At 41.0% G+C, this 27,611-nt stretch overlaps 2 pseudogenes across 2 annotated transcripts in view; both read left to right on the forward strand.

The window, feature by feature from the left end:
* Positions 1–27,611, forward strand: part of LOC310824130 (cytochrome P450 3A30-like) — a 187,048-nt pseudogene that overhangs the window by 111,878 nt on the left and 47,559 nt on the right. Inside the window, exons 14-20 of the transcript in view lie at positions 224–312; positions 423–571; positions 893–1,020; positions 1,143–1,212; positions 1,391–1,551; positions 4,337–4,556; positions 4,760–4,922. The product of the transcript in view is annotated as a cytochrome P450 3A30-like (transcript). The remainder of the gene's footprint in view (positions 1–223; positions 313–422; positions 572–892; positions 1,021–1,142; positions 1,213–1,390; positions 1,552–4,336; positions 4,557–4,759; positions 4,923–27,611) is intronic.
* Positions 11,536–27,611, forward strand: part of LOC310823673 (cytochrome P450 3A30-like) — a 62,984-nt pseudogene continuing 46,908 nt past the window's right edge. The window contains exon 1 of the transcript in view: positions 11,536–11,556. The product of the transcript in view is annotated as a cytochrome P450 3A30-like (transcript). The remainder of the gene's footprint in view (positions 11,557–27,611) is intronic.

Raw genomic sequence — 27,611 nt, forward strand, 5'->3', positions numbered from 1 at the left:
CTTATCTTCGATAAGTTCAGTGGTCAGATGACAGAGTATAGAATAATAGTTCATCTTTGGAGTCACTTATTCTTTGACATAATGTATCCTGTATGGATGTATATTCTCAGGCTATATAAACATTAAAATAATTCCTGTTTCAAACATGATATTAATATATGTTTTGCACATATTAATCCACGTATCAATCATGATATTTTTCCATGTATCCTTCCCAACTCAGATGCTCAGGATCATGAAGCAGCACTCTGGTAACTTGGTCAGCAATCTGAAGAAGACGGCTGATAACGATGAGCCCATTGAACTAAAAGAGTGAGTATTTATCTCCGAGACGATAAGGTGAATTTGTAATTTCAGTGAACTCCCCCTTTAATTTTGTGGTTGTGGTTCTGGTGGTCAGAGATTGTGTGGTTGTGTTCCAGGTTCTTTGGACCATACAGTATGGATGTGGTCGTCAGTACTTCATTCAGTGTCGACATCGACTCCCTCCACAACCCCTCCGACCCCTTTGTGACCAACATCAAGAAAATGCTCAAGTTTGACATCTTCAGCCCACTGTTCCTCACAGTCGGTACAACTGCCCCCATATAGCTTTCAGTCATTTTGTGCTTAATAAATGAAGCTATTGATTTCATTGATTAGACTGACATAAACCACACTGCCAATGGTTTGCGCTCTACTCATTTGACAAACACATGGGCCCTGTCGAGAACCAACCTCTAGTTCCTAAATGCTGGACACTTGGAGATCTGAGTGGATTGGATACAGAAGTGTCTAGGGATAGAGCCTAGGAGTTGTTTCTGGACAGGGCTGTGCATTGAATAGGATTGGAGTCACGTATCATGGTATTTCCTGTTCCTGTTTGTAACCGTGGCATTTCCTGTCCGTCCAGCATTCTTCCCCTTCATGGGTCCTGTTATGGCAAACAAGGAGGTATCCCTATTCCCTGCCTCGGTCACAGATTTCTTCTACGCTGTCTTTCAGAAGATCAAGTCCAATCGCGTGGCTAGCACCAGGAAGGTATGTAAATATATCTGATCAAATATACGATCTTCAGCCAGTATTGTGTAATACAATTGTAGAGATTTGGTAGCATCTGGTAGTTCTCATGTGATTTTGATCTGACGTAAGCCTGCTTCCAGAGTCGGGTAGATTTCCTGCAGCTGATGATAGACTCGCAGAAAGACAGCAACTCAAAGGGAGAGGAGCAGAGTAAAGGTGCCTGCCTTAAACACACACACACGCACACACACACACACACACACACACACACACACACACACACACACACACACTGTATACTAGCATCTAACACACACACATACAGTACCTGCCTCAAACACCTATACCTACAAACACACCTACCACCCCATTTCTCCCATCATCATAGGATTGAGTGACCATGAGATCTTGTCCCAGGCAATGATGTTCATCTTTGCTGGCTATGAGACCACCAGTAGCTCTCTGTCCTTCCTGGCCTACAATCTGGCAACCAACCCTCACATCATGACCAAGCTGCAGGAGGAGATAGACACTGTGTTTCCCAACAAGGTAACCCCTCTGCAGACTCCTATATAGTACTATTCATGTGGAACAGGTGATAGTGACAGTGACAGTGTGATAGTGACATGATAGTGACAGTGTTTTAGAGGGTACTGATGAGTGTGTAACCCCTGTGCACTGCAGACTCCTACAGATGGTTAGATAGGTGACAGTATTTTGCAGTGTGCTAATGTGTCTGTAGCATCCCTGTGCAGACTTCTGCCCAGTATTATTCATTTGAAACAGGAAGTAGATAGGTGTTGTTGGAATCTTCAGAATAGTTAAAAGGCCAGTACCTGAGGACCTGAGGGATCTACAGGGTATATACCTTAAAAGCATGTCTGACATGCAGTGGTGTGCATGACCATAGAGTGATTTCTAAACTAATACAATTATCTTAAAATAAATTATAAAACTAACAGGTAATCAGTGCAGAGACTTGTGTGATATGTGCTCTCCATCTGACTCGTGCTGCTGCATTTTGTATCATTTGCCAAGAGATTTCTTTGGTTGACCAGACAGGAGAGTGTTACAGTAATCAAGGTTGCTAGTAATACAAGCATGCATTCGTCTCTCAGTGTCAGCCTGGGAGAGGAAAGGTTGCACCTTTACAGCTGTGTTCTGTAAAGGTCCATGTAATATTCAAGCGTTCTAAAAGCTTCCTAACGGTTGTAATGACTATCTTTAATCGGTAGCGATCAGGGAACAAGATCCCTTATAATAAATCCCTTATGAATAAATATTTCATTTACGAACGCTGTTTTGGTTCGGAAAACACGCTTTTTAAAATGCAGTGTCCTACCTGACATTCGGTTTGCATATAAACATGTTGTGAGTGCCAGGGGTGTTCTAGGGGAGTAGACTGACCTTTCTCTGGTGGCTGCCTCTCCCAATCGTGTGCGCATGTAGAAACACAACAGCTAATGTCCAACACTGCAAGTTCATTTCGGGGGGATATATTATTATTAGGGAGGATGTTGTTGTTTGGACAACTTCAGACAGAATTTCTCCACGATGGCAGATTTCCGGCAAACTTACTTACTCTTCTTTAAGTGATACAAATATGTTTTAGTCACATTCTTGATATGGGTTTCAAAATTAAGATCTGAGTCAATGGTAACACCTTGTTTTTTTGCCTGGTGCTTAGTATTACTGTAAGTAGTGTCTTTAAGTGTGCAGACAGTTTGACCAGGACAAGGACAAAGAGCATTTTGGCATCAGCATTAATTAATTAATTCTAAGGTCATTAAGAACCTAGTTAATAACTTAACAACATAGTGCTATCTCAGTGCTATGATCGGCACAAAAGCCAGATTGGAACATGTCAAAGGTACAGTTGGGAAGAAGGAGATTATTTAACAGTTTGAACACCTTTTTTTCAAGAATTATTATTTTTTTGCTTAAAAAGGGAAGATTGGAGATTGGCCTAAAATCGCAAAGGACTGAAGAGTCTAAGTTACTTTTCTTCAGGAGGGGTTTCACCATGGTAGTTTTAGGTGCAGATGAACAGACCCCCACTTTGCTGAGCATTTCTGTATGACCACTGCAAAAGAGTTCATAGTGCTTCCATGTGGTGGAAGGTGGGGTAACAAGTCATCAAACACATCTTCAGGTCTTGCCTGAGTGATCCTCCTCACCTAATATTGGTTCTCTTATCTCAGAAGTATGTTGCAAATTCCTCACATTTGTAGGTGGAGAGCAGATCACCAGGTGTCTTGTGGGCGGGATTTATAAGGCTGTCAATCGTTGAAAAGAGCACTGTTTGAGTTGTTATGATTCATTATCAATTTTGAGAAATGATCCCGTCTGTCTTGGCGTTTTTTTATTGCCTTATTAAAAGCAGAAAGATGCTCTCGAAGAATATCAAGGTGGACCTGCAGTTTTTGTCCGCTCAGACTTTCTGCAAATTCTTTTAAATTTGGCCACAGCCTTTTTCAGTTTGACTGGTGCTACAGAGTCGATAGTTGCCCTTAGTTTGGTGTTGAAGCTGGTTGCTAAATCATTATCACAGGAGGAAGCTGTTGATGGTGTACTATTCATATTCATATTCATCATGAAATTCTCATCTGCTCAGCGACATGGCTAGATAAATAATAGAGTGAAAATATATTTTTCCCCACTTCTAATAGACTGACATGCATTCATGTTTAGCCAGGTTTCAGATAAAAACATTACAGTGCAGCTTTCGCTCTGAGATAAGATCAATAAAGGTTTTGCCAGATAGGGACCTAATATTCAAAAGCACCATGGTAATGTTCTCTGGGCTGTTCGGTGCTGCCCGGCCACAGTTAATGGAATGGATACCAAGTTATTCACATTTGAACCACCTGACAGTTTTCTTGTAGTCTGTCGACTGTGATAGGAAATAATAGACTGTAGCACATTCAGTATTCCAAGCAGTCAATCCACTAAAAGCAGCCCAGTTTAGTGGCATTTTGACTTCTGATTGATCCTTGTGTACATCTATCATTTACATTGTTCAGTGGAATCTAAATGTATTTTCTTCTAACTATCAAGATAACATTATTTAGCGATTTTTTTGTTTATTCATGTATAACAAAAAAGCAAGACACTATTACACACGTACATTGAAAGTAATGGCGTTCTGTATGCGGGTGTCATGAAATTAGGCTATGCAGATTAGAATAAGTATAGTACTGTGTTCATTTCCCCCCCAAAAAACACAAAAAACTAACAGCTCTTCAGATTTGCGACGAAAAAGAGTTAGTTCTGGGCTACGGCTACGTGAACGACCAATCACTAGTGCTCATGTGAGTGTAATATCCCTGTGCAGGCTCCTATCCAGTACGAGGCTCTGATGCAGATGGACTATCTAGACAGCGTGATCAACGAGTCTCTCAGGTTGTACCCCATCGACTTGAAAGAGTCGCCAAGAAATCTGTTGAGATCAGCGGCATCACCATCCCCAAGGGTATGGTCGTCATGATACCCATCTGGACCTTGCACCGTGACCCCGATGTGTGGGAAGACCCAGAGGAGTTCAAACCAGAGAGGTAATGGGCCACATCTTAACCACAACCACAATATCAATCACAACAGCAACGATAAGAGCAGTGTTCCACAAACAACCATAAAACAAACCTAAATGCGACGACCAAACACAAACAGGTTTCTTCAACCATGTATAACCATCATATTACTGTGATTTAATTGATATGTTCTTTAACCCCTCCTCCTCTGAACTCTCCGTGTGTAGGTTCAGTAAGGAGAACAAGGAGAGCATCGACCCATACACCTACATGCCGTTCGGGTTGGGCCCACGGAACTGTATCGGGATGCGATTCGCTCTGGTATTGTTGAAACTGGCGATGGTGGAGATTCTACAGAGGTTCAACTTCACCGTCTGCAAAGAGACAGAGGTGAGACAAAATAATGATACAATGATTGTAAATATAATTTTGTACCTATGACTTTGTTGCGTTTCTATATGTAGCAGAGGTGATTTTGGAATCACACTCGCGTGATGAGGTAGCCCTGCCTGAGACATGTAAACTGAAGTGTCGCCCTCAGACCTTGAGGATGTCCTCTTGGCTTAATAGTAGCGTTTGTGTCTTCCACATGGGAGACCCGGGTTTGAACCCCCATACTACAATTCTGTACTTGCGTACTGCATGAGTATGTACTCCCCATTTAATTTCCCAGATTGCATTTTTCAGTACTAGGCGCCAATCATCCTCAGTATAGGCTACCTACTAAATGATGGAAGTGTGAGATTTAAAAAAAAGCTATTTGTATTTCTGCAAAACTCCCTCGAGACTTCATAGGGCCATTTTAATGTATGTCGACCCAAGAGAGGTTGTCCAGGAGTTTGAGTTTATTTGAATTTATAGTGCAATGCTACCCGAACGTAACAGTGACACTGTGTTAGGTAACATTCATAGTGTAACGCTGACATCTGTTTTACTCGTTCCTTCATACTTTAACTGTGTGTCAACTCTCACCAGATCCCCATTGAGATGGACCTGTTCCGCTGCCAGGAGTCCAACGACAACCAGCTCAAAGCAGACAGCCAGTGATGAGGACCTGCCCTGCTGCAGGTCTCTCAGTTATTATGTTACACATAGATCTAGGATCAGCCCCAACACTGGCTACTTTCAAAAATGGGAAAAAATAAAAAAAAAGGGCTTCGCTTTTGCCTTAAATTGAAACTAAATTGGCGCTAATAATTGCACTGTGACCCTAAAATGCACTGTGACTTTTATTCTTTTTTTTATGTCTTTTATGCGTTTTTATTCTAATTTTTCTTTCATGCTCTTTCCTTTTTATCTATTTTACGTAAAGCACTTTGAATTGCCTCTGTGTATGAAATGTGCTATATAAATAAACTTGCCTTGCCTTGCCTTGCCTCGCCTCGCCTCTGGGCTCTGCTGCTACTGTATGCTGCTCTCTTTGTATCTGTCTATTAGTGGAGGTCCAGGACTCGTTGTACAGAGACAGTTGTTGTCTGTCGTCTGCAGTGCAGGGATTTGCATGTGACTTGTGTATGTTTTGTACTCGTCTGGTAGTGGGTCTCTATCATCACGCTAAAAACGTGTGTATAATCACAAACTAAATCATAACATGAGAATGAACAACATGCCAAATGCAGTTAGCGTCTAACCAGAAGTGCAAAAAAGCAGAAAAGTGCAATGTGAACAATATATACAGGTAGAGCAGTATAAGCAATATATGAGCAGTATAAGTAGTGCAGTATAAGCAGTATATGAGCAGTATAAGCAGTATATGAGCAGTATAAGTAGTGCAGTATAAGCAATATATGTATTAACAGTAACATTATAAGCAGAATAAATATAGAATGCAGTATGAACAGTATAAGCAGTATATGAGCTGTATAAGTAGTGCAGTTACCAATGTATTGGGTCTATTTATGGGTATCGTAGTGCAGCAGTAGTCAAAATGTACCTGCATTTTATCGGTTGAAGTGCCATCTCATCTGTCATAAGATTTGACTTGTAAAACTGAAAAGTAGGATACAACTAATAGCCTAAATGTATAAACACAGGCCACAACCAAAAAACAACATGGGAAAATCGTTTACGCATCCTCTGCAGCAGGAACAGTGCAGAGAAAAAGTATGTACAGTAAACCCCATAACTGAATACACTTCATACGCTTCAGCGCGACACAGAACGCCTATACTGCAACAAAGTAAAAAGATGAGACAGACACGTGTCTTCAATAACTTGCATGTTTAATCAAAATACAAGCATTCGGCACATCGTTAACTTGTAGGAAAGTTTAATCAGGTTTTATCAATTGTATTATTTTAAATGTGAAATAAATATCATCAGTGCAGAGGCTATAACACACTACAAAAGTCACATTAAATCACGGAAAGTAGGCTAGGCTAATTAACGGAACTATATGAATATACAGCCCGAGCCCAGTCCAGGGTTCTGAAAGCGACAAGTAACAAGTGTGCCCATCAACGGTCTCGATATTAGGCCTATACGTAACATTTAGTCCTCCACTTTATATCACAGGTAGTATAACGTTTAAAATGACTACAAAACAAAAGCAATATAGTCTACAGTGAACGGCGCATTGTCCATTTGTCATACATGTCCAAACAGACCCGCTCACTTGAATAGGAAAGTAGCGCGGCGGTTCGTTGCTTCAGCAAACCTCTCGATGACTTTACTGTTGAAATCCATCTGTCCCTGGATCAATGCATTTTCAATGGAAAGCATGTCAAGGCCGTTCAGTCGCTGGTGTCTGTTCTGTTCTGACAGATGTATAATGTCTTTGAATCCAGCCGATGCCCAAATAGTCTCCACCAAAAATCATACATGGGAAACAGAACAGCGCATGTTTCGAGGTGGTAGCGGTTAGCCATCTCTTTTTGTCAAACCATTCCTGTTGGCCCTAAACGTTTTATCTCCAACTTCTCTTCCAAAGGCAATGTACTGAACCGCATGGTCAACAAATAATCTACACGATTCATTGTGAAAACTTTAGCTAGCTAGCATTAGCGATAGACGTACAGTAGATGAACTGAATTGCTTTGTGATCATTTCCTGTCATGTCAGACCACGTTAACGACATTAGCGTTTAATAGTTTTTCGCCACCTGTTGCTAGGCAGAATTCATACCCAATATAATTTGCGTGAGGTTTTCCCTGCTTACGCCAATCACGCTCACGTTGTTCCCCTCGCAACGATGGGGCAGAGTGCTCCGCTGCCCCACAGCAGAGAGACGGGACAGAGAGCGCAGTCCGCACACACTAGTAATTACTAGTAATTAGTAATTACTCCAAAAACAGCACTATACGGATTATGAGTCAAGTTTATTATATTTATACACACCAATTTCACCATTTGATCTATTTTGTATTAAATATAAAAGACTTATTATTATTACTAATAAAAAATAGGACTAATAATTGTTTCGTATTTGTAATGTACTTTATGAGACTTTATGTTTGTAATGTACTTTATAAAGAAAAAAACCCTGTATATCCCCAAATTTGATTCTATGCAATATGTTTTTTCAAATGTTGTATTTGTCTTGTAGGCTACTTTTGTGTAAGCCGTATATTGTGGGTAAAATGCACTATAAATTCAAATGAACTTAAACTTAAATGTGTATTGCAGTGGAATCTCGAGATCCGCGTGTAAATCGAATCAATTTCCCATTGACATGAATGCAAGATTTACGCGCGCGGATTTGGAGTTAGGATTCCACCCAAAATGCGTTGCTATTGGTATCATTATGACGTTGATATGTACACAGAATTGAGAATGTTCTGCAATAATACACAAAGTTCTTGAACTTTTAGTTCAGTGGCATAACGAGCTAAGTATTATCAGTAGTATCAGTATTACCAGAGTGAGATATAAAGAGATTATAACCGGAAGATTCGGCGCTTATACACAGCCTACTGACTGAGGTAGGCTAATGTAGGCCAGAGATGTAGTATAGTTGACATATAGTATAGTTTTATAACACTTGTATTTGTAAATACTTGAGACGGCATAGGCCGACTACCTTTACAGCATTTGGACAAGGGACGCGTAAAAATGTCACTGAGAGATATCTGTCACTAGGAGATGATATTCCCATTAAGTCGAATTCAGCGTTGGATATTTCTATATGCCTAAAAACTCACATCTTTAGAAAGGCCTTCCTTTAGGTCCTGTCCTCTTGTTGTTGTTAGTGTTTTGTTAGTGTTTTTGTTTGTGTGTCTATTGCACTCAACTGCACAGGCTTTGAAATTGTCGGCTACAAATGAAAAACACATTCCAAATAAAATATATTTTTTATTATTATTATGAGAGACCTAAATGCATGAATTGAATTAGGGCTATTTTAATTTTGCCGAGGTCTTCTGCTTATTAGCCTATAGGCTCCTACCTGTACCAGGCCGATTCCAGTTAATAAAATGTGCCCATTATATGGCCACTGATATTTGACCTGTTGGCCACAATTGTAGGCTATATTTCAAGGTGTGTCAACAAACATAGCCAGCCAACCCACACTGGAAGCTTTTGCTGACTCTAACATAGGCCTCTGACAGGACCAAGTCACTTCGAACCATTGCATCGAACGCTGATAAGAGTTGTTAGGCAGTGAATTACCATGATAGTCATTCCAAACCCATTATGACGCCAGCCGAACGCACATTATAGATAATAACATTTCTTTGCTGCCAATCGGTGTACTGGTATTTGTTGACTGATTCAGAAGGGCAAACTCAAAGATTGTTATACCATTCTCATTTGGGGAATCTTTCTGACATTCCTGTTGCATTATAGTATGGGTGTGTGGAGATTATTTCAATCATTTTTGTTTGTGTTCTATCTACTGTAGGTGCATAAAAACAATGGAGGTGAAAATATATATGAGTATTGAGGATATCAGGAAGGAGCATGAGAGGATTAAGACAGAGAAGGCAGAGTTTGAGAAAAAGATAGAGGAATATGAGAAACAAAAGAGAAGGGACCAAAAAGTTAGGCAGAGGGAGGAGGAGATCCTGGCCAGAAAGGCAGAAAGACTGCAGGAGGACAGGAATGAGTTCAATAGGGAGAGGGAGGAGATGGACAGTGGGATCAAGATCCTCATGATGGAGATTGAGAAAGAGAAGGAGTCCTCAAAGGAGATACTTAGAAAGGCTGAGAAGGCAGAGGCAGAGTTAAATATGATGAGGAAGGAGAGCGTGAAAATCCAAAGAGACGGACAGAAGGTGGAGCAAGAAATGCTCAGGATGTGGATGGAGAAGGAGACATTTCTCAAGGCCAAGAAACAGATGGAGAAAGAGATGGAGAAAAACATGGTGGCAGTCAAGAGGAGAGAGGCCCTGGTGATGGAGGCCGAAGAAAGACTTAAACTGAGCAAGGAAAAAGAGAAGGAAGAGCAGGAGAAGGAGACCTCAAAGGAGATGCTTAGAAAGACAGAGAAGGTCGGAGCAGAGTTGCAAATGATAAAGAAGGAGTGGATGAAAATCAAAAGAGACGGGCAGAAGGTGGAGCAAGAAATGCTTGGGATGTGGAAGGAGAAGGAGACATTTCTCAAGGCCAAGAAACAGATGGAAAAAGAAATGGAGGCAGTCAAGAGGAGAGAGGCCCTGGTGATGGAGGCCGAAGAAAGACTTAAACTGAGCCAGGAAAAGGAGAAGCTAGAGCAGGAAAAGGAGACCTCAATGGAGATGCTTAGAAAGACAGAGAAGGTCGGTGCAGAGTTGCAAATAATAAAGAAGGAGTGGATGAAAATCAAAAGAGACGGGCAGGATGTGGAGCGAGAAATGCTCAAGATGTGGAAGGAGAAGGAGACATTTAAAAAGGATAAGAAACAGATGGAAAAAGAGATAGAGGCCATCAAGAGGAGAGAGGCCCTGGTGATGGTGGCTGAAGAAAGAGCGAAACAGAGTCTGGAAAAAGAGAAGCTAGGACAGGAGAGGGAGACATTGAAGAAGGTGAGCATGGTGACGATTAGAGAGATGGTAGAGAACCTATAGACTAAGTAGATGAAGGTGATTGTTGCTAGTTTTACTATAGCATTTAGTCCATGACCTTCAACTCTCAGTTGAATTTGTCCAATTCTTGTCTCACCTTGCACTCCCCTCTGATGTTACTTTTTTAATTTCAGATGAACGATGGCTCCAGATATGCCACAACCCTCATGTTCTCGTTGAGAGCGACTCCTCTGATGGCTCAGCTGGTACACAATCAGGCAAACCAGGGGACGAGCCTTTCTGTCAAAAGCCTTGTTGATGTGGCCCTGGCTGAGAGCGTGTGGGGGTGCAGAGATAAGACAGGGGACTGCACATGCCGACACCGTTAGCCTGGAAACCTCAACACAATTGGCTATTGCTATTTAGGGATACATAGCAAATCAATTTATATAGTTGTCTTAAGTTCAATAAATTAAGTTGAACATTAAATTAAATTGACTTCCTTTCTCTACCACTGTGACTGCTTGTGGCATTTATTATTATAGAAAGTCTTACTTGTGATGACCGTGATGTATGTAGCTGAAGATGAATGTAGCTATTTATTTTAAGTCGCTCTGGATAAGAGCTTCTGCTAAATTACTCAAACGTAGGCCTAAAGTACATCCGTAAAATAATGTATCCATTTCCTGTTAACCATCTCTAAACCCTAGATGGCAGTATTTACTCTTACACCAGAAACGTGACCAGTTGCACGTGTGGATGCTGAAGAAATAGCCTCCCAGTCTGTTTCTGCAAGGAACTTCTAATTTATGGATTCTGTACATTGTTTTATGTTGAGAGTCTTGTCAAGTCTGAATATCTTAGAGTTGGGGTTTGTCCTCTACCTCCAATTATAAACGAGGACAATCACTTTGTTTTTCATACAGGTACCACTATTGTATGTATTTCTATAATCTATGTTTCTATTACTTTACCATACTATGAAACTAATTGAATATGTTTTTAAGCGTCCAAAAAGCATTGATACCAGCACTCCAAGAATCATTTTGCGTTGCTGCTGCAGCAGCCGCGCAATGTCAACAATGTCGCACTGTCGCACTGGTGTAGCATGTAACATTAAAATTCATCAACTTCATATCACACCATTGATGATTGGTGAACTTGTTGGATCAGTTAAGGCCTGTGCCAGAAATCAGTACACACACCAATCACACAATGGGACTATAACAGGCACATACAGTGCATTCTGAAAGTATTCAGACCCCTTCACTTTTTCCGTATTATGTTATGTTACAGCCTTATTCAAAAATAGATGAAATTAATTTTTTTCCTCATTAATCTACACACAATACGCAATAATGACAAAGGTGCTTCAACAAAAAACGTAAAGGGTCTGAATACGTATGTAAAGGTGATATTTCAGTTTTTTATTTTTAATAAATTAGCAACAATTTCTAAAAACCTGTTTTTGCTTTGTCATTATGGGGTATTGTGTGTAGACTGATGAGGAAAAAGGCTGTAACATCACAAAATGTGGAAAAAGTGAAGGGGTCTGAATACTTTCCGAGAGCACTGTACTTACATCTTGATTCACAGAATCACACCTCGTACACACTTGCAAGTGATAGCAACGCCTATCACCTGTCCCAATAAAGGGATGCTACAAGCGCACCATTTCATCCTTTCCACTCTTCACTCTCTGACTGTCTGAAGTGTACTGTAGTTATGTTGTTGTAGCTGGGTACACCTCAGCCTATGATTCTCATGGGGCGTTAGGTTGAAAAGTGTACTGTAGTTGTGTTGTTGTAGCTGGCTACACCTCAGCCTATGATTCTCACGGGGCGTTAGATTGTCTCTGATAGAATCCTACGGTTCAGCTCAACGATGATTTTCACCTTCTGAGCACCTGTTAACTCTCTGAGCTAGCAGGCTAACCTGTGAGCTCTCAATTTTTTGTTATTGTTGAACCCTAGCTCGACGATAATTCCTCAGGTTATTATTAGAACTTGCAAGGTCACATGTGTAGGCTACAGCTAGCACTTGGGACGGACGGCTAACTAAGTTACTTGTTGTTTCCGGACAGCTGAGAACCTTGGCTAGCTTTGACAAGGTAATATTGAGAAATATTAGCACCCTGTTTGCAGGAGGGTTGGTCAGCTTGTGTTTGTAGCCCTAGGACTACTGAGCACTTTCTAGTAATTAATAATTTACTAGCTAGTTACCTCGTATAATGATCTGGAACATACCAGTTCTCTCTGGTGTGGGACCACCATATCTAACTATGCGGGTACCAGTTCCCTGTGGTAGCACGTGGGTGTAGCAATGCTGAGGTGTGCTGATATTATACCTGTTTGTTGCATCGTGCGCTGTATCTAAACTAACCCCACAACTAAGTCAACTAATAAACATGGGCTACGCATATCTTAAACATGCCTGTGTGTGTGTGTGTGTGTGTGTGTGTGTGTGTGTGTGTGTGTGTGTGTGTGTGTGTGTGTGTGTGTGTGTGTGCGTGCGTGCGTGCGTGTGTGTGTGTGTGTTTGTGCGTGCTTGCGTACATGTGTTTTTTCGGGGATGCAGAGAAAGTCTTCCAGCTGTTCCAATGACAACATCCATCCATCCATACATACATAGACCTATGCATTTAATTCTGGTTTGTTTATAACTAAGAGGAAGACACATTTATCATCAAAAACCACTAGTTATCATCAAAAAGGATGGTCACAGTTTGCTAAAAAAGAGTACCTAAAAAGCCTGCAAAGGTCTCGTAAAAGATATTGTGGACAGATGAGATGAATATTATCATGGACTAGAGTGACAAAAGTTTGGAGAAAAAAGGATCTGCCCAAGATCCACAGCATACCACCTCATCTGTGAAACATGGTGCAGGGGGTGTGAGGTGTGGGCATGTATAGTTGCCATTAGAACTTGCTAACTTGTCTTAATTGATGATTGTACCTGCTGACGGCAGCAGCAGAATGTATTTTGAAGTGCACAGAAACATCTTGTCTGCTTGAGTGCAAGCAAATGCCTCCAAATGCATTGGATGGAGCCACACCATACAATAAAACAATGACCCAAAACACTGCCATAGCAACTAGTGGAAAGATCTTGATTGGCCAAGTCAATCTTCAGATTAAAATTCAATTGAACATGCATTACATTTCCCTAATGATAAGAATTTAGGCAAAAAGACCTCAAAACAAACAACAACTAAAGATGGCTGCAGTACAGGCCTAGCAGAGCATCACCAAAGAAGATGCCCAGCGTCTGGTGAGGTTAGTGGGTTGCAGACTTCAGGCAGTTATTGTCCACTAAATACTAGTGGATTGTCCACTAAATACTAAACATGACTGCTTCATTTGGACATTTGATAAGTCTGTCCCATTACTTTTGGGTACACTGAAATAGGGGGATTATGCATAAAAAGTGGGGTAATTTCTAAATGGTGAAACCAATGTGTATACAAATACCATCAAATAAAAGCTGAGAATCTCTACTTTAACCTTGTAGTAATTGTTTAATTTCAAATCCAAACGTTTGATAAAGTTCTTCATAACCAACATCAGGGAGATGTGACCAGAGAGTGGATCCTGGCTATAAGGGCACACACTTGCCAACACACATTCTGGTGTGACATGTGCGATGTCTTATTGATCTATGTTGCTTTGGCTGTCTCCATGTGTGGATCATTGTAATCAGGGGTGGGGCTGGCCTTTTAAACACCTGTGCTTTGTTTCATTCAGGGAAAACAAAGAGATTTTTAACATTTCTTTTAAAGAGACAACACACATTTTCTGCCATGCCTCTGTCAATTGATTTGGCTTTAATCAATGGTTTCTTCTTGATGTTGTGTACATGTTTTCATGCCTATGTCACCTTTCAGAGGAAATCAAGGAACCTATCCAGATCTGATGTCGTATTAGATGAGTCAAACCCTGTCAGAACATAGTTTGCTTTAGCTCGATTCTTTTCTTTTCTTTTGTCTAGTATTGGTATACATGCTCGAAATTATGCACTCATGTTTAGTATTTGGTCGACAATACTTTGTATGCAATAACCGTCTGGGACCCATTGACCCCACCAGGTGCTGGGTATCTTCTCTGGTGATATTCTGCCAGGCCAGCCATCTTTTTGCCAGGTCTTTTTGCCCAAAATCTTACCATCAGAAAATGAAATGTATGTTCAATAGGATTTAAATCCAAACATTGACATGGCCAGTCAAGGACTTTCCACTTTTTCGCCCTGAAAATCTCCCTAGCTCCAATGGCAATATGTTTTGGGTCATTGTCTTACTGTATGATGAAGCGCCATCCAATGAATTTGGAAGCATTGCTTTCTTCTAAGGTTTTCTAAGTCTAAGGTTTTGACTATGTTTCAGATTTTTCAGCTTTCACCATTTGTCAATTCCTTTGCTATTGTAATGTATCTAACACCTTGTCCTTTGTTGGGAATGATATTTAAGGAGAGGGACAGCGAGATATTCTTTGAGTTTTGGGTTAGGCCCATCACGGGCATCATTCTCCCGCGTTGTCCTTGACGCACGTTAACGTATGGTTAAAACTTACAGACGTATGTTGTTTTAAATTGCGTTAAATTGGTTATTTTGTTGATACTCTATTCTCATTCTTCCTATGGGCATTAATGTGATGTTGTGCGCTCGATAAAGGTTCTGTTAATCAGGGCTGGCTCTAGCCATTTTGGTGCCCAAGCATTTTTCCTTCTTTTGCATTATCAAATGTCTAAATTAAGCACTCATGTTTAGTATTTGGTCCCCAATCCTTTGTATGCAAAAGTGCAAAAGTCTGTGACCCATTGACCCAACCAGACGCTGGGTATCTTCTCTGGTAATGCTATGTTGCAGCGACTGTTGTTGTTTTTTTAGGATGTTTTGCCCTAAGTCTCCTCTTGAGCAAATGAAATGCATGTTCTATAGGATTTAAATCTGGAGACTGACTTGGCCAGTCAACAACTTTCCACTTTTTGGCCCTGAAAAATTCCCTAGTTCCTATGGCAGTATGTTTTGGGTCATTGTCCTGCTGTATGATGAAATGCTGTCCAATGAGTTTGGAGCCATTTACTTGTACTTGGACTGACAAGATGTAAATAAATGATTCTCAATTATGGTGAGCATTCTTTGGTTATCCACTGGAAGTCTTCCTTGGCCTACTAGGTAATTTGCGATTTCTGAGCTCACCAGTGCTTTCTTTCCTTTTAATGAAGTTAAATGAAGTTCCAAACTGTTGATTTTGGTAGGTTTAAGGTTTTGGCTATGTTTATTTTTTTTCTGATATTTCAGCATCATAATGGCTTCCCTGACTTTCAATAACATCTCTTTGGTCCTCATGTTGACAAGACACCAATAGCAGACTGCACAAATTATGTGACGGAACACACCTGACGAACACACTTGTCAAGCCAATTGTCCTATCACTTTTGTGTAGCCTGAAATAGGGGGATTATGCATAAAAGTGTTGGAATTTCTGAATTACATTATATAAAAAATAAAAATCTCTACGTTTTTATTTCAAATCCAAACAGAAGAAAAAATGCTTCACTGTCCCATTACTTACTCACGGTACTGTATAACCTTCTGTGGAAAGGGTTTTACATGGAACCCAAAAGGTTTCTTCAAAGGGACAGTGGAAGAAGAACCCTTTTTGGTTCTAGGTAGCACTTTTTCAAAGAGTGCAGGATCTGTGATGGGTCTGTCTGTCTCTATCTACGGTATATTTGCTTGAATGCCACAGCCTATTTAAGTATTGTTGCTGACCATGTGCATCCCTTCATGGCCACAATTTACCCACCTTCTAATGGCTACTTCCAGCATGATAATGCACCATGTCACAAAGCAAAAGTCGTCTTAAACTGGTTTCATGAACATGACAATGAGTTCAGTGTTCTTCAGTGGCCTTCCTTGTCACCGGATCTGAATCCAATAGAACATCTTTGGGATGTGGCACAACGGGAGATTCACATCTTGAAAGTGCACCTGAAAAATGTGCAGGAATTGCGTGATGCAATCATGTCATCATTGACCAGAATCTCAAAGGAATCAATGTCACGAAGAATTGAGGCTGTTTTGAGAGCAAAGGGAGGCTCTACCTAGTATTAGTATAGTGTTCCTAATAAAGTGTTGGGTGAGTGTATATCTAACTATCTTTGTTTTTGCTGGTCTGTAGGATCTATGATGGCCGTCAGCCCGTCCTGTGTATCATGGACACAGCCATGATCAAAACCATCCTCATCAAGGAATGCTACTCCCTTTTCACTAACAGGAGGGTAATACGCTAAATTGAAGTTGTTGTATGGGGAAAAAAACATAAGGGCTCATTAAATAGATAATATCATTGTTATTATAGCATTATTAATATTCGGTTAATTTTGCAGTATATAATCATTGTTATTTTTCTAGAATTTCTATCTCAACGGGCCTCTGTATGACGCCGTGTTTATCGCTGAGGATGATGCATGGAGACGGATCCGCAGTGTCCTGTCTCCCTCCTTCACCAGTGGGCGGATCAAAGAGGTACAGTCCCATCTCTCCTCTCCTTCTTTTATTCATTCCAACAACACAAATAAATGAATGACTAACAACTCTGACGTGTGTGTGTGTGTTTATGTGATTTGTACTATGTGTATAGTGTGTATTCATTGTTGTTTGTTGTTGTGTGAAGCAGCAACTTTAATTGTCTAAGACAAATTTCCATCCGGGACAACAAAGTATATTTAATCTTATCTTAGATAAGTTCAGTGGTCAGATGACAGAGTTTAGAATAATAGTTCATCTTTGGAGTCACTTATTCTTTGACTATATACATAATGTATCCTGTATGGATATATTAATATTAATCCATGTATCAATCATCATATTTTTCCATGTATCCTTCCCAACTCAGATGTTCGGGATCATGAAGCAGCACTCTGGTAATTTGGTCAGCAATCTGAAGAAGACGGCCGATAACGAAGAGCCCATTGAACTAAAAGAGTGAGTATTTCTCTCCGAGAAGATAAGGTGAATTTGTAATTTCAGTGAACTCCCCCTTTAATTTTGTGGTTGTGGTTCTGGTGGTCAAAGATTTTGTGGTTGTGTTCCAGGTTCTTTGGACCATACAGTATGGATGTAGTCGTCAGCACTTCATTCAGTGTCGACATCGACTCCCTCCACAACCCCTCTGACCCCTTTGTGACCAACATCAAGAAAATGCTCAAGTTTGACATCTTCAGCTCACTGTTCCTCACAGTCGGTACAACTGCCTCCATATAGCTTTCAGTCTCAATCATTTTGTGCTTAATAAATGAAGCTATCGATTTCATTACACTGTGGAAACACTCTATGAGACCACCAGTAGCTCTCTGTCCTTCCTGGCCTACAATCTGGCAACCAGCCCTCACATTATGACCAAGCTGCAGGAGGAGATAGACACTGTTTCCCAACAAGGTAACCCCTCTGCAGACTCCTATATAGTACTATTCATGTGGAACAGGAAATATGATAGTGACAGTATTTTAGAGGGTACTGATGAGTGTGTAACCCCTGTGCACTGCAGACTCCTACAGTATCTATTACTATTGCTTTGGAACAGATGGTTAGATAGGTGACAGTATTTTGCAGTGTGCTAATGTGTCTTTAGCATCCCTGTGCAGACTTCTGCCCAGTATTATTCATTTGAAACAGGAAGTAGATAGGTGTTGTTGGAATCTTCAGAATAGTTAAAAGGCCAGTACCTGAGGACCTGAGGGATCTACAGGGTATATACCTTAAAAGCATGTCTGACATGCAGTGGTGTGCGTGACCATAGAGTGATTTCTAAACTAATACAATTATCTTAAAATAAATTATAAAACGAACAGGTTATCAGTGCAGAGACTTGTATGATATGTGCTCTCCATCTGACTCGTGCTGCTGCATTCTGTATCATTTGCCAATAGCTTTCTTTGGTCGACCAGACAGGAGAGTGTTACAGTAATCAAGGCTGCTAGTAATACAAGCATGCATTTGTCATTCAGTGTCAGCCTGGGAGAGGAAAGGTTGCACCTTTACAGCTGTGTTCTGTAAAGGTCCATGTAATATTCAACCTTTTTAAAAGCTTCCTAAAGGTTGTAATGACTATCTTTAATCGGTAGCGATCAGGGAACGAGATCCCTTGAAATAAATATGTAATTTACAAACGCTGTTTTGGTTCGGAAAACACGCTTTTTAAAATGGAGTGTCCTACCTGGTTTTTGCTCGAATGACTAGTTCTGTGACATCCATATGTCCGCAATGCATTTCACCAGGAAATCAATCAAACTGTTTGACTGGTGCTACAGAGTCGATAGTTGCCCTTAGTTTGGTGTTGAAGCTGGTTAATAAATCATTATCACAGGAGGAAGCTGTTGATGGTGTACTATTCATATTCATCATCATGAATCTCATCTGCTCAGCGACATGGCTAGATAAATAATAGAGGATGCAACAGGAGTAAGACCCTTTGTAATCACTAGGTCCAGGGTGTGGCAGTGGTTATGGGTGAGCCCAGTAACTCGCTGAATAAAGTCCGTAGAATTCAAGAGATTCATCAAATCCATGGCTGTCGAGTCAGTCTCATTGTCCACATGTAGGTTAAAATCACCAATGATAATAATCTTAGCATAATTTGAATGAAAGGTAGATGGGCCTTGGATGAAACCGTGATCTTTACATTTCTCATCCTTGTCATCAGGTGTCTTTATCACTCATTACTGTGCAACAGGAGGCTGATGGAGGTAGAAATGGGAGGACAGCTCATTGTAATTAGAGCTTGACAGACATATCTGATATTGGCCTTAAAGAAATATCGGGGAGTTATTCACCATGTTATATATAATATAGAGGAAACTGGACAGCACTTATTATGGATCATTTAACACAATTACACATGACACAACTGTGTTAACAGAGACACAATACGTCCTGCTCCTGTACATGTTTGTATATACTGTACATTTTCCCCTATGTCTGCTAAGGGCTTCACTGCTTTTTCCACTGTTTATGTGGCACATAATATATTTATATGTAATTGGCCACTTACGTAAATGTGTTATTTTATATGTATGCACTTTATCTTGCATGTTTACAGACTCCCCCCATTCAATTTCACGCATTTCTATTTGGAGTATAAAAGGCACTAGATCACCTGCGGGTATATAAGCTGTGGCTTGCGCTGCGTTCTTCAGTTGGCAGTTAATACCTGAACCAGTAAAGACTGAGGACCAGACGACTCACTAGTGTGTTTTCCATTTATTCTTAAGCATAAGCATTAATACAGTTTGTCATTAATGTAGGCTTTCTATTTAGTGTACCGTTAGGCATAGTAGCATATGAAGTTTGTAGTCTGTTAGCGGTAATTGCGCTAGCTTGGTATCCTAAACGAGGACGAGTTAGCACTAGTTTGCCGTTTACGATGAGTGGTTGTTGTCAAATGACACCTGACAAAACATGTCGAAGGGAGTCTGGTGTAACGTTTGCCTGACTCCACTGATACAGATGTATGTGTAGGATTTAATGTTAGAGTGTTTTGTAGTTTACATTTTCTTTGTTTTTCTTCGTTTTCTCCTAACGGTTAAGAGAAGGTAGACGGTTAGAGCCAGAGCCCGAACCGCTGATGAACAGCGCTGTAGTTTACCGTTGCCAAGGCAACCAGGCAGCTCACAGGTTGTACCATATTTCTAAATCATTATTTTGATATAATACTGAAATGTTGATATTATATTGTTATTGTTTTACATTGTAATTTGTATTGTTCCAACTAAGTTCAGTTGGCAGTTAATACCTGAACCACGAGTATGTTTTCCATTTATCCCCCCCCCCCTATACTAACCCTAACCCCAACCCCACCCAGAGACCTCTTCATCCCCGCTACCCCCCTTGTACAAGTTCTCTCCTGCAAATAAATAATACAAATAAAATGAAATAGCCGACTGCCTATGGCCCCTGGTGTGAGCATTGATTACTTTGTCTTATGATGACTGTTGTATAGATGATTCAATTACTTAAACAAATGTATTGTTGTAAGTCGGTTTGGATAAAGGCGTCTGCTAAATGCCATGAATGTAAATGTAAATTACAATGGAGGGCCATGTCCAGAAACGACCCCGAGCCCCTACCACTGATCTATATACCTATATCTATGTCTGTGTTTTGTCTATTAATTACTAATATGATGATGATTAATCCCAACGACGTATATTTTCCAAGAAACAACATGACCATATCTGTAATCAAATAAATATCTCCTGCGTCATAATGCTGTTGTCTTGATGACGCTGCTAGCAATGACGTAAATTTATGTAAAAGTCACTTTGGTCACTTGAACCTCCAGTTGTTGTCAAATAGCCTTTGCTGATTGTCATTTGTAATGTGGTACGCTCATTAGTGGAAATAGATTCAATTACATTTCAACACAATGGAGAAAAACTGGTGGGACCCGCCGCAGGTAAGTTTGCCTTGCTCTATTTTAGTTTAAATAAACGGGAATACTTTACATTAAATTGCCCCAATACTTGGGCCAAATGTCCAAGGACGTAGGATGTATCTTTCGAGAGGGGGTGCTGCCTAAATGTTGTGTAAAGGGCTGTGCCATGGCTGCTGGTGGGCCGGTCGATCTGTGGGCTGCGGGGCCGGTGAGCGACACGATGTGTGGGCTTCGCGCAGATCCCCCCTACCTTAATCGAATAAGCACTAGGCCTACAAGCTCCTGTATATTTTCAGCCTACCTCAAGTCCGTGAACTGCCTTCAAGTAAACGCAAAGCTGTAAGAAGCAGGGCTGAAAATTAATCAAATTTAATCAAATCAAGCTCTATCATCCGTGGTGACAACATGTTACTGTACACTTGTTTGTATTCGTATGTTATCGTCCAGTCAAAGTAGCCTACAATTCAAAGCAACATTTCCCCCACAATCAGGACCTAGACCTACTGCAAAGAAATACTCTTAATTGGCTACACTTTGTTGTTAGATCGCTGTGAAGTAATTCATCCGACTCGGCAGACAGTTTGATCCCAACATCAAGTCAAATCGCGGTAATTTCGGTGAGGGCGCAATTCCAAAAACAGCTGTTTGTCAGTGAAAGAGCAGCGTAACAGCCTAAAAAGTGAAACGGGACGAGCTCAATCGTTGTTACAGAGAGAAATGTGGCTGCAAAATCAACCATTTTAAAGATCAACATTAAAACGAGACAGATTCTCTTTTTAGCTTGACAAACGCAAATAACCTATAGAGGAGGGACTATCGAAGAACGATGATTGACAGAACAATATCAAAATGGTTAATTTGATGTTTTCAGGTAGGCCCTATCTAAAATATAACCAAACATAGTTGGCACTAATAGGTCTTAATCGACAGGACCTTTCCTTAAGTAAGTCGTAAGTTGACTTTGCAAAGGGCCTACAATTACTTACTGTACAGGCCTACATAATTTGCAATATAAATTGTGTCGGATATGTTGAATAAAAGGTAGATGTAGGCCTTTTTTAAAGGCAAAACTAGAGAGCCCCTTTTGGGAAATTGGGAACGCAACAGCTTATTCTTGAGAACATTGTGAGGTACCGCAATCTCTTTGCGAGGTAAGCCTGTTATCTAACACAATCATATTTCTTGACGTTTCCCTGTCATTGTGTCTGTCATCTCCATCAGGAAGTTTCAAAGCCCTATGCTACTGTATTTGATAACTACCCACTCACCCCATTCAGGATGGCTAAACATAGACAATATGTAAAGATCACTGGAGACAACTGAATGGTTTTATACTCAGAAAAGACAAATACATTCATAGAGACATTCTCGAGACTGCACCTGTAGTGTGTTCACTGTATGTCCACAGGAGTGTAAAGAGGATCAGGCTGCCCTGATGATGGAGGCAGCAGGACCGGCAGCTTTCGCAGCCTACACCCCACTCCCACAGAGGACATCAAGACGGGCCAGGCACACGAGAGAGAGGGCCAGAGTGGCTAAAGAAAGAAAGGAAGAGGTGAGAGCGGAAGAGGTGGAGGGAGCCCAAAACCTTCTGCATAAGGTGAAGGAGCACACCGATGCAGAGAAGGAGAGGCTGATGGAGGAGAGAGAGAGGGTGGACAAGGACAGAGAAATGGTGGACAAGGACAGAGAAATGGTGGAGAGGAAGAGGAAGATAGTCAACCATCTTAAAGATAATATGGAGAGGAAGAGGAAAGTGTTGGATAGAGACACTGAGAAAGTGAATGAATGCAATGCAATACTCAGTCGCATTCAAAAGACGCAGGAAAATAACAAAAAGGATTTGGAGGAGAGGATTGTCCAGTTGGAAATAAAGGCGAAAGAGGTGGAGGAGGTGGAGAAAGTGACAAAGGAGATGGAGGAGACTTTCCAGAGGGAGATGGAAAAAACAAGAAATGAGATGAAGAGGAGAGAGAAGGAGGTGGAGGAGAGAGAGAGGGTGGTGCAGGAGAGAGAGAAGGAGGTAAAGAAGAGCGAAGAGAGATTAAAGATGAGTGAGAAGGAGACCGAAACAATGGAGGTGATGAAGAGAAGGGTAGAAGAGGTTGACAGAGAGATGGAGAGAATCCTAGAGGAGAAAGAAATGGAGGTGAAACAAGTGAAAGAGAGGATGGAGGTGATGAAATGGGCAGAGGAGGAGAGAGAAAAAGACAGGAATGAGAAGAAGAAAGAAAAGGATATTGAATGGATGAGAAAGGAGTTGGAGGCGATGAAGAGAGTAGAGGAGGTGGAGAGAGAGAAGGAGAAAATCCTGGAGGAGAAAGAATGCGACGTTAAACGTGTAAGAGAAGAGATGGATGTGATGATAAAGAATATGGTGGAAAGGAGGGAGAGGGAAGTGAAAGAGGAGATGAGGATGAAGACAGAGATGGAGAGAGAGAGGGAGAAGATTGAAAAGGAGAAAGAAAAGGTTATTGAATGGATGAGAAATGAGATGGAGGCGGGTATGAAGACAGTAGAAGAGATGGAGAGAGAGATGGAGAGAATCCTGGAGGAGAAAGAAAGGGAGGTGAAACAAGTGAGAGAAGAGATGGATGTGATAAAGAATATGTTGGAAAGGAGGGAGAGTGAAGTGAAAGAGGAGATGAGAAAGATTACAGAAGATGTCGTGAAGTGGATGAAGACAGAGATGGAGAGGGAGAAGGAGAAGATTGAGAAGGAGAAAGAAAACGATATTGAATGGATGAGAAAGGAGATGGAGGCGGGTATGAAGACAGTAGAAGAGATGGAGAGAATCCTGGAGGAGAAAGAAATGGAGGTGAAACAAGTGAAAGAGAGGATGGAGGTGATGAAATGGGCAGAGGAGGAGAGAGAGAGAGACAGGAGTGAGAAGGAGAAAGAAAAGGATTTTGAATGGATGAGAAAGGAGTTGGAGGCGATGAAGAGAGTAGAGGAGGCCGAGAAAGAGATGGAGAGAATCCTGGAGGAGAAAGAAATGGAGGTGAAACAAGTGAAAGAGAGGATGGAGGTGATGAAATGGGCAGAGGAGGAGAGACAGAGAAACAGGAATGAACAGGAGAAAGAAAAGGATATTGAATGGGTGAAAAAGGAGTTGGAGGCAATGAAGAGAGTAGAAGTGGTCGAGAAAGAGATGGAGAAAATCCTGAAGGAGAAAGAAGATGACGTTAAACGCATGAGAGAAGAGATGGATGGGATGATAAATAATATGGTGGAAAGGAGGGAGAGGGAAGTGAAAGAGTTGATGACAAAGATTACAGAAGATGTCGTGAAGAGGATGAAGACAGAAATGGAGAGAGAGAAGGAGAAGACTGAAAAGAAAAGAGTAATGGCGGCGAACCTGGAGTTTGCCAGAGAGAGCATGGAGAAGACTTTCCATAAAGGGAAACAAAATACAGGTATGCCCTCCATTATCTGCTTACAGTGCATTCTAAGCATGATCCTTTTGGCTTCTCAAATCACCTCAAAATAATTTAGATTTTATCTATACAAATGATAAGACAATTTTTCTCTTTCAGATATTTCAACACAGAGACAATTCTGGAAATCCACAACTATCTCGAACTTACTACCACAATAACTACCCTGCATACTACCACTATAACTACACTTGCCGTTTCAATTCTCTTTCATTAAAGTCATATTCAAAGGCAAACTGTGTGTCATGTTTGAAATGCTGTATTTTACAAGTTGCATAGCTGTAAACTATGTTGAGTGATGATGAGTTTAGAAAGAAAAGGTATGTAAAAAATGAATACTCCTGCACACACGATTGTTACCTCTGCTTATTTATTGTGTCGACGTTTCGGTTTATGACCTTTATCAAAACATTTTTATCTGTGAGGTCTGTATTCCTAACACCACAAAAAGACAAAGTGGTGGTGTTTGTGTTTTTTACATTTACAAGTTGAGGAAGAAAAAACATGGCACATGTATGCACATGGTTTAGATTAGAAACAATCTGGGTAAACCTTAATTTGAAGAGGTATGCATGAGGTCTGTTATGTTTTTCTCTATATGCCATAATATTGATTACAATGATCAACATATTTGTACCCTGAAAAGAACCCAAACTGAACAAGTTCCCCATTATAAGTACCTGGGCATTTACATAGATGATACACTTTTAAAATACATGTTGAAAAAGTGATCAAGAGTTTGTGAGTTAGACTTGTACTTGTTTTGTAAAGAAATGTCTTGCTTCACCTTTGATAATAGGAGGAAGATTGTCTTGGCAACGCTCCTCCCTGTCCGTGATTATGGTGACACAATTTAAAATCACACGACAGCCTCAATTCTTAAACCACTAGACCCGATTTATCACTCTGCTCTGCAGTTCATTTGTAGGCATGTTTTCTGTACCCACCATTGTCTTTTGTATCAGTCTGTGGGTTGGGATTCTTTGACGTTGAGAAGGGCTTATCATTGGATTTCATCTGTATATGAAGCAGTTCTTTTAAAACTCCCATTTTACCTCACATCATTGCTTTTATGGCGACTTAGTGGCGATCAAACTTGCAGCTTGTTACTATTTAATGTGCTACAAGTGATTACAGAATTGAGAAGAACTTTTTAGCTGCTGTGCTCCTCAGATATGGAATGATCTTCAGGCTAGACTGAGATTGGAGCACTTGGTCCCTTACACTTGTACCATCATCTGCTTTTTAGTGGACAATATATGCAATAAATACCTTTTTTACACAAACATCTTGAATCAGAATGGGTCAGCCCTAGCCTCTTACACAAACAGGGTCACAGTCAATGGGTACAAAACTGGAGCAAACGTGTGTATACCAAGATACTGTACCTCGACTCCTTTCCATTCCAAAAGAAATGTGTCCCTTTCCCTTCACTCAAATGTTGTGGATGACATGTACATAAAGCTACACACTGGTGCAGGTGTGATGTTATGAGAGCTTTAGCATTTAGCATTTCCTGTGTCCAGGCGTTCTATTCACTTCTAATAGGACAAATGAAGGTACACTTGCCTCATAAGGCTCCTACTGACCTCACTTTACACGGACACAGAGGAGGAGAGACTCAGACTCATTAGAAGTTTATTACTGGATCAGTTTACAAAACAAAACAAAACTGCATGGAGCGTACAGTACAGCAGAGCTTGGAGTACCAGACATGAACACACACCTCACATGCACACACACATCGGAGCTGTCACAGTGGTATACCTTGGATCACACACAGACACACACACACACACACACACACACACACACACACACACACACACACACACACACACTCACTCTCTCTCAGGGCTGCATGCGGATAGCTCCATCCAGTTTGATGACCTCTCCATTGATCATGGGGTTCTCAGCCAGTGATGTCACCAGGTGGGCAAACTCTGCAGGGTCTCCCAGGCGCGAGGGGAAGAGCACTTGGCGGGCCAGGAATGAACGCACCTTCTCAGGTTAACCCGCCAGGAGAGGAGTGGAGAACAGAACCTAAGGAGAGGGAGAGAGAGGTTGTCTGATATGGAGAGGAAGGGGGGGGGTGAGGAGTGTGTGAAAGAGTGCGTATGTATGTGTGTGTGTTTACTGACTGGGTGCGATGGTGACCACACAGATGTCCATGGGTGCCAGGTCTCGGGCGATGGGTAGAGTCATCCCAACAATACCCCCCTTAGAGGCTGAATACGCAGCCTGACCCACCTACAGAGAGAGAGAGTGAGAGTGAAGGAAGGGGCTGTTGAGACAGTGTTTGTGTGTGTGTGTGTGTGTGTGTGTGTGTGTGTGTGTGTGTGTGTGTGCGTGCGTGCATGGTTCAATGGAGGTCTTGGCGATCTGTTGGTTCTTGTGTGTGATTGGCTGACGGTACTGCAGCATGTTGACCTCTTCCTCACTGCAGGGTCTACTACAGTTGGAGCAGTCAGAGAGCACAGCCTGGGCCCCTGCAACCAAACATACACCCTGAAATATGGTTTGGACAAAGGATCCCAATGTCAAGATAATATTGCTGTAGGGAAGCTACTCTATGACACAATACCATGTGGAAATGTCAATGATTTTCTAAAGATGAGTGGATAGTGGATAGTGGATAGTGGATAGTGGATAGTGCCTGGTGGGGTCGCAGACTTCAGGCAGATTGTTGACCTAATACGAAACATTAGTACTTTATTTGGACATTATATGATACTTTTGAAGCCCTGAAATAGTGGGAGTATGTTTACAAATGTTTTTTTAAAAACCCATTGAATTAAAGTTGAGAATCTCTACTTTGACCCCATAATATTTGTTTGATTTCAAATCCAAGTGTAGAGCTAAAAGAACAGAAAATGCTTCCTCTTTCCAATACTTATGAAGAGCACTGTATTCATGTTAATCAGTTGCTTCATTACTGTAATATGTGATGTGTTTTGAACTAGTATTTTGAAATACTGTTTTTAGGAGCCAATGATATAAAACAAGTGCATACATGTAAAGAACATAACACATTTTTAGAGGAGTTCAAATATGTAAAATTCAGTATTACTCGAAAGAAAATATTTGCCCAAAAATATTTGCCCCATAGTCCTTCTTGAATCAATGGGTCTGCAAACTATTAAAACCCGATAGGGATCAAACAGGCAGCAACTATTAGCAGGATGTTAAGATAAAGGCCGACAATAACATCACTGAGTGTTGCCCTCTGCGCAGGGATCCTTTCAATCATTCACTAGCCATGGCTTCAACTTCACCTCTCACATACTC

The sequence above is a fragment of the Argentina silus genome, assembly GCF_951799395.1.
Source record: "Argentina silus genome assembly, chromosome: Y".
NCBI lineage: Eukaryota > Metazoa > Chordata > Actinopteri > Argentiniformes > Argentinidae > Argentina > Argentina silus.